Here is a 7856-nt window from a genome sequence, read left to right as displayed (position 1 = left end):
AGGATTCCTGACTCAGCATGAGCGGCAAAAAAACCGCACAGCTTTTAAGAAACTCTGCTAACAATTTATTGGTGTGTATGATAGCTGCCAATGGCAGTGACCACATCTCCAAGCTGGCAGCACGCTTGGAGATGGCAGCGCAGACCAAGGTGGTGAGCACAGCTTTCAGTGCTGGCAGTAAAAGTACCCGCCACCGCCATCTTTGATAAACAGTGGCTGACACAGTTATGATTTTCATTTCAGCAATGTTGTTGTTTACCAGATAAAAGACTTGTGGCCAGAAAAAGATAAAGATTTACAGTAAAGCAGATTCATATGAAGAAAAACCTCTAAAGTTTTACAGTGTGTTTTAAAAAATACATAGGTTTGGGAGAGAAAAAGAAAAGGGTTTTAAAAAGACAGGAATTGGGTGTGGTCGCACACACCTTTAATCCCAGCAATTGGTAGACAGAGGCAAGCAGATCTCTGTGATTCCAAGTAAACCTGGTATGCAGAGTGAATTCCAGGACAGATAAGAGTTACACAGAGAAACCCTGTCTCAAAAAAATGAATAAATAAAAAGTAAAAGAAACAGAGTAATAATAAAGCCACACAAAGATGAAAAACTCAGAGAGAATCTGGTTACTGTATGGTATTACATTGTCTTTGCATTGTTTGACTGCTGAGGAAACAACTGTTAAAACAAATGCTGCTGAATTAATTCAATTTATATATTTTAAAAATGCTTTGACTCCAAAATTTAAGTCTAAGGACAAGTTACTGGGGGAAAGGATTTTTTTTGTTTCCACAGAAAATAAAAAGCTGTGGATTCCTTCCAGACTAATGTGGTTTGATCAAGCCAGGCCCCCTGAAACAGAGTCGCTGGTGATCCAACATTCAAAACAGCTTGGACAAAGCAGCCTCGCAGACTACAACCAGGATTTCTGTGTGTTCTTAGGATTCCCCCATGACAGCGCCACCTATCAGCAGGAAGTAGTTTGGAAAGAACGACGCCCAAATTCCCAAATATTGTTTATAAATGTTTGTTTTCATTAAAATGGTGTTAGTTATAAATGGATAATGATCACAACCAATATCTTTTTAAAGGTAAAAAGGGAATTATGGTATAGATATGTATTTTGGAATGGATGTTCATTTATGGATACAATTTAAGGTCAATTTTGTGATATGTATATTTCTCTTGTTTAGGTATTGTGTTTATATAGCTCATTTATGTATAATGTATAATGTAGTACATACAGATTATAGATAATTACCTATGATAGTCAAAGCTTAGAGTTAAGTTAGTTAGGTTTTCAAGATACACAGAGATGTATTTGAGATAGGAATTCTTCAAACCTTTCAAAGACCTACAGAATATGTCATTTAAAACGGTTTAGGGTTTTTCTCGACAATGAGACATAAATGCTCCTGGCAATACCACCTTCGTCAAAAAGGAAGATAAAGATGGACATTGAAGAAACTTGTTATGGAGGTTACTTTCAATATAGCAAGACTAGCCATTTGGAGAAGACACTGCTCTTGTCTGGACTGTTTGACTTTGTGCTATATAAACTGGACATGAAGGACCCACAGAAAAGTGATTGCTGATTCAAGATGGACATTGCTATAGAGTTCCTGCTTCATGGAAGAGTCTGCCAGACAGTCTGAAGGACACAGAGAAAAGTGACTGACGAACTGCCAATACAAGAAGACAGTTTAAAGTTTCCTGCTTTGCTGAAGAGTCTACTAGACACACTATTGCCTATGGGATGAAGATGGAAGATTACAGAAGAACTTCGGTTGACTAACCAGGCAAGATGTCTCTATCATGTCTAGAGTTTATATATTATCCTTCTGTGGTCTTTGATGGAGTTGAAGACAGATAGTTATGGTTAGAGTTTTCCTTAGTTATGCTTAAAGATAAGTTACATATATGACATTAGACTCACAAATATAGGATAGATGATAGAATACTTTCTTTTAATCTTGCTAAATGTTAATGGACTAAATATTGTTAACTGTGATTCTTATTTGATAACTGTTATGTGATATATTTTTGCTATGTTAAGCTTAAAACCCTTCTTTTTATTTAGACAGAAAAGAGGAGATGATGGGAGATGTCATTCTGTATATGTTTCTCATACTGTTCAATGAATAAAACACTGTTGGCCAATAGGGAATAAGATAGGTGAGACTAGGAGACAAGGAGGAAAGAGGAAGTAGTAAGGAGGAGTCAGGATGGAGAGCCTGGAGAGAACAGAACCGCCATTCCTCCGCTCTCGGTAAGACCACATGGAAATACATAGAAATGAGTTAATAATTAAGACAGAGCTAGCCGATTAGAAACTAGCACCTGGCCAATAGCATTGTATCAAATACAGAGTCTCTGTGCATTATTTGGGGCTGGCGGCGTGACAGCAGGACAAGACCAGATGGTGGGCACAAAAACCCTACTCGTTACAATTAGGTGAAGGCTCCAGGATGGCATATAAGGTAGTCATTAATCTCATTATCTTGGAAGGGGATTAATGATAGCCTCTCCACTGTTGATTACAATATTTGTTGTTTTCATCATTGTTGGTCTCAGGGCATTTTCCCAGTGCCAGATTTCTCCTTAAGTCTATAATGGCTCCTTCTTTTAGGGTATCTCTTTTCTTCTTCAGAAATATTCTTTCCCTGTCCTCAACTTCCTATTCCTTCTTGACCACATTAACAGGAAAGAACACCAGGATACACTACACAACAAGAGGTGTCATCTGCTCTGTGTCCAATAGATGCTTATCCATGTCTTTATGAGGTGAGTAACCATCATTGAACATGTTGTGTGCCAAATCAAAACAACTTCACACATCAGATCTCAATAGATGTTGAATGCAGCAGAAACTGGAAATTCCTTAGCAGAAATTTTCTTGAAATTTGTCCTGACAAACCAGCAAGTTTTTGAAATCACAGGGTTATCTCTACACCTAGTCAGTCCTTGTTAACTTGGGCCATGCATTTTCAAGGAACTGACTAGACTTCCCTTCAACAGAATGTTTGTCTTCCCCATAAAGTTAATAGAAAGAAATACATGAAAATTCAAACACAGTTTCCATTTACATGCAAAATAATATTCTAAAGAAAATATTCCAAGATTTACACCCACCTAAATGCACAAGGTTCATCAAAGGCACTTTATTAAGTCCCTGATAAAGAAGCCTTCCTTACGAACAGCACCCTTCAAAAGCAAAAATACAAAAAAGGAAAAAAAAGACAAAGAAAAAAGGGAGCATATTCACTGTAATGACTGTGGCAAATAAACAGGAATAAAAAAATCAAATAAATCATCAATGGCTATAAATATAATGTACAAATCTGGGAACATTTAGGGCACTATTCCAAAATTATTCTAAGTATAACCCAATTTTTAAATAATTTTATATTTTATAAAATATGTTATGAACTATATAAATTCAATTATGTTCAGAATAAAACGACTCCACTTTATTTAACAAATAGAACATTGCTCAAATGAAAGGACTTAAAATTTTTTCATAGAACTGAGTCAGAAATTAGAAAGGGGACTGAACTCAAATATTTAAAGCATAAACTGCTTAACATTAGTGGTAAGACAGAATTTATTTGTTCACTTTTTAAAAACATCTTTCTTTTAAAAGACAGATTTTTTTTATAATTTTTTTAATTTTATTTAATTTTATATAACAGTCCAATTAAATGAAAACAAACATTTATACACAATATTTGGGAATTTGGGCATCGTTATTTCCAAAATACTTCCTGCTAGTAAGGGGCGCTGTCTTGGGGGATTCGAAGAAGATTCAGATATCCTGGCTGTAGTCTGTAGGGCTGTTTTCTCCAGCTGTTTTGAATGTAGGATCAGCTTGTACTCTGTTTCAGGCGGTCTGGCGTGATCAAACCACATTAGTCTGGAAGGAATCCACATCTTTTCATTTTCTGTGGAAACAAAAATAGAAATCCTTTTCCCCAGTAACTTCTCCATCAACTTAAATTTTGGAGTCAAAGCATTTTTATTATTTTACATGTCGATCCCAGTTCCCTCTCCCTCCATCGCTCCCTCCCCCCCAGCCCTCCCTCCCTCCTTCCCTCCCTTTTTACCCTCTCTGCCCTCTCACATGCACTCTAAACACCCTCCCCTCCAATTCCCCCCACCCCAATTCCATATGTAGGGGAGTGCCATCCAGTTGGGGTCATGTAGATCTGACAGGTCCTGGGAAGTAGGGACTAGGACTTCTCTCCTGTCTCTAGTTTAAGACAGTTATCCCTCCATGGGGGATATGTTCACAAAGTTCTTTTGTGAACCAGGGTTACATTCTGGCTCCACTGTCTGAGGTCTCTTTGACTGCTCAGTCCTTCTGGCTGAGACCCATAATCAGGGGGGCCTGAGTCAGTCCCATGCTGGCTTCCCAGCTATCAGTCTAGTGGCCGTTAGCTCCTCCTTGTTCAGGTAAGCTGTCTCTATGTGTTTCTGCATCATGGTCTTGTCCTCTCCTTCTGCATCTCGGTTCTAGTTTGACTCAGTGTTTATGTATGGGTGTTTGATCCTGTTTTCAACAGGCATTAGTTGAGGGCGCCCTGGAGAAGTTAGTTGTTGATCTCACTCTCTGGTAAGGGCATTTATGATAGCCTTTCTTGTAAGTTCAACTTGTTAGTTGGGAGCAGTCTTATACTTCTCTCGACCTTTCTTTGTGTTCAATTTTATCTTCAAACCAATATTGGCTCCCTCTTTTATGTTCTCTCTCTCTGTCTCTGTCTGTCTCTCTCTTTTTCCTATCTTCTATTCCTAACCAGGCTCAATATTCCTGGTCGCACATGTTTTCCTTTCCTCCCCCTCATTTTCTCCTACTTCTCTCTCCATTCGCTGTCCTCCCCCAAACTCTCAGGTTCTCAAACTCTCAGGTTCTGTAAGAACTAAGAACATATAATTGTAGGGTACTCCTCCATTATCTGCACACTGTTTCCACGATACTAACACATATAACTTAGCAATGAAAACACATGATACAAGTGATCTATATGCAGGAATTCCGGCAAGTTAAACCAACAGAATAGCTGCCATAAAACTGTAGCTATTTCCTACCAAGGGTAGGCTTCAAGACCCATTGAGTTAACATTCAAATCTCATATCCATAGCTTCATTCAAACTTTTGTTATCATTTGTACTGGCAGCTAAAGATGTCATTACTGGGGACCCAGTGACATTGATAACACTGGTACTGGTACTTGTGTTGCGTACAGCATTGCTGGTCACATTAACACCCAATGTGAGTCTGCTCTGCTCCAAGGCCTTCACTGGCACAGCAAATGCCTCCAGCTTCTTCTCCCCATTGGCCGGGTAGGAGTTCTGGCAGCCTTCAGCATCTGCAATGAATGCAGGCTTTCTGGTTAGAGTAACAATGTTAGTACTGGCTGCTGCCAGATTACCTGGATTTTGCATAGCATGCCCACATTTACATCCTTTCTTTCCCTGGGGCTTTTTGCACACAGACTTGGTAGGACTTCCTGGCATAACATAATGACTAAGAATCTTTACCTTTCCTGCCTAGTCTTTTTAAAGAATACCTGGCTTGGATTTAGAGTGGGATTTCTTGGATCCATGTTCATGATAATTTTTCATGCTTTTAGTAGATAAAAGTACAGTTTTGGTGGTCTTGGGTGTTGTACCTCAATTGGAAACAGTAGCTATATGTTGAAGGAAGATTTCCCTTTCATGCTTCACCGTCTCAGGAGCAGATGCCCCAAGGGTTGTGCCTCTGATTATGGTAGAAATTGGAAGTGGCTGAACTTTTTCACTGTATCTTTCATATCTGGTTCTTTTTCGATTCAACTTTGCTACCTGTACATGATAACACATGGGGTATAGGGCTGGTAGACATAAAAATATTATGGCTAAGAGACTTGGAAGAAAGCTGCAAAAAAGGTTCACTGGATACAGTGGCTTCCAAATTTGGATGCAAATTAGGACATCCAACCTCTGTATTTGAAACAGTTTCTAAACTGCGGATTACTTTCTCATCACTCAGCAAAAGAGAGTCACCAGGTTTTGGCTCTTCACAGAAACTCCAGATATCAATACTTGTGGAGCACAAATCAGTGGCTACCGTGTCACAGACAGGTGACAGGCTCTCATACAGATCCTCAGTTTTTATATCAACAGTATTATACATGTCGATCATATTTGGATGTTCGGGTGAGGGGATATTTATACCAAATCTATCTATTGAAGCCCTTTGTAAGTAGGCAAACCATTGACAACAGAACTGCCAATAGCAATGCTGAGGGCACTTTCAGACTTTGGAGATAAATTAGCATGGGGATCTGCTATGGGTTCTGAGGTTGAAGGTAAAGGGGACTGTGTCAAACACAGAGTGAAGGATGAGTCTGAAGGTTTCTCTATGTCCTCACAAAACAATGATCCTTCATTGAGTAAAGCTAAAATATCAAAAGAACAATCAACTGTTTGTCTTATGTCCTGTGCCAGTCTTGTCTGGGTTATATATTCACATAGTTTCTTGTAGCAGTTTACCAGGATGCTTAACTGCTTGTTTCCCTCAAAGTGCTCATAATCTATGCACTAGCTACATGAAGTTTTCATTATCATTTTCTTGCCTTTACATGTTTTGCACATATTGTTGACAGGTGGATTTGGTGGGTGCAATAGGATCTTGTAGCAAATGTCCACAAACACAGGAAGAGAGAGACTGTCGCAAGTAAGGCAGGATCCTGATAATCTCTTGAAATGCCTTGGGGTCTCCAGGGTCATGGTTGAGCACTAGGCGATTGGTGGAAATGTAGAGAGCAGTAGCATTCATGGGGTTCATTACAAACACTTGGACACAAATGGCTCTCAGTTGAAAAGAAATTCCAGATGCAAGTTTCTAAGCAGCCAGGGAACAATTGTGAGTTTACAACTATTAGGAGAAATCTGAGCAGAACCACTGGCCAAAGCAGCAACCAAAATCCATCAAGTGTGTGAAGCTAAAGCATCCTCCCACACATGGGGCCTCAGTGCCCCTCCTCTGTCCCTTAGTCGAGCAGAACAAAGAGAGAGGAAACTAGTGAGCAATCAGCTATGGAGTTCAACCAAGGTAGCCACAGATTGTATGATCTGGCCTGGAATGGCACTTGGTTTAGCCCTGCAGCTCTCCTGGTGGCCTGGGCTCGAGCAGCATATCTAGCCACAGAGGCACCATTGGATGGAGCTGTAAGCAACGGTATGGACCAGATAAGTTCCAGGAGCACCCGTATCTCCAGCCCTGGGCCCTTACTCCATTGCAGCACCTTCACAGAGGCAGTGGTATGACAAGGACTACCATGCAGGAGTCTAGTGCCAGGAGCTTAGGCAGTGGTGGGTGTGTCTGCTGTAATCTTGCAATGCTAGATATGGGGTCCATTCTGTGCCTCATGCAGCAGGAAGGAGGCCCCTACCAAAAAAGGGAGTCCCAGGAAGAAATGTGCAAGCCCAAGGTTTTATGAGTGGGCAGAAAACAGGCCCAGCAAGCAGTGGCTGCACCACTCATTCCTAGGTTGCAAACTCAGAATCACCAGCACTAGTGCAGGCCACTCACAGCCCCAGCCCACTCACAGCCCTGCCATCTTTTCAGCACAGCACTGATGACTCATCCCAGCTCTACCGCAACTGCCACTGTCTGTTGAGCCATGGCTTAGGCGAGTTCACCACACCAGGCCACCACCACAGCCCAGCAAACAGGCCTTCTGCAGTCCCCTCCCTTGGGCCTGGCTGCCCTCACCTTCACTTCATGCACAGCTCTACTTCATTTGGGCACATACTGCTCTGTTTGTGGTGGATGGTGCAGTGCTTCAGGCCCACCTGGTATCCTAGAACAGAGCATGCT

General features: G+C 40.8%; 1 pseudogene; it reads right to left on the bottom strand.

The window, feature by feature from the left end:
- Positions 1-5107: 5107 nt before the first annotated feature.
- Positions 5108-6601, bottom strand: LOC127214428 (E3 ubiquitin-protein ligase MSL2-like; annotated as a pseudogene).
- Between the last annotated feature and the right edge of the window lie 1255 nt (positions 6602-7856).

The sequence above is a fragment of the Phodopus roborovskii genome, unplaced genomic scaffold (assembly GCF_943737965.1).
Source record: "Phodopus roborovskii unplaced genomic scaffold, PHOROB, whole genome shotgun sequence".
NCBI classification, from domain to species: domain Eukaryota; kingdom Metazoa; phylum Chordata; class Mammalia; order Rodentia; family Cricetidae; genus Phodopus; species Phodopus roborovskii.
This window is presented reverse-complemented; position numbering and strand designations above follow the sequence as displayed.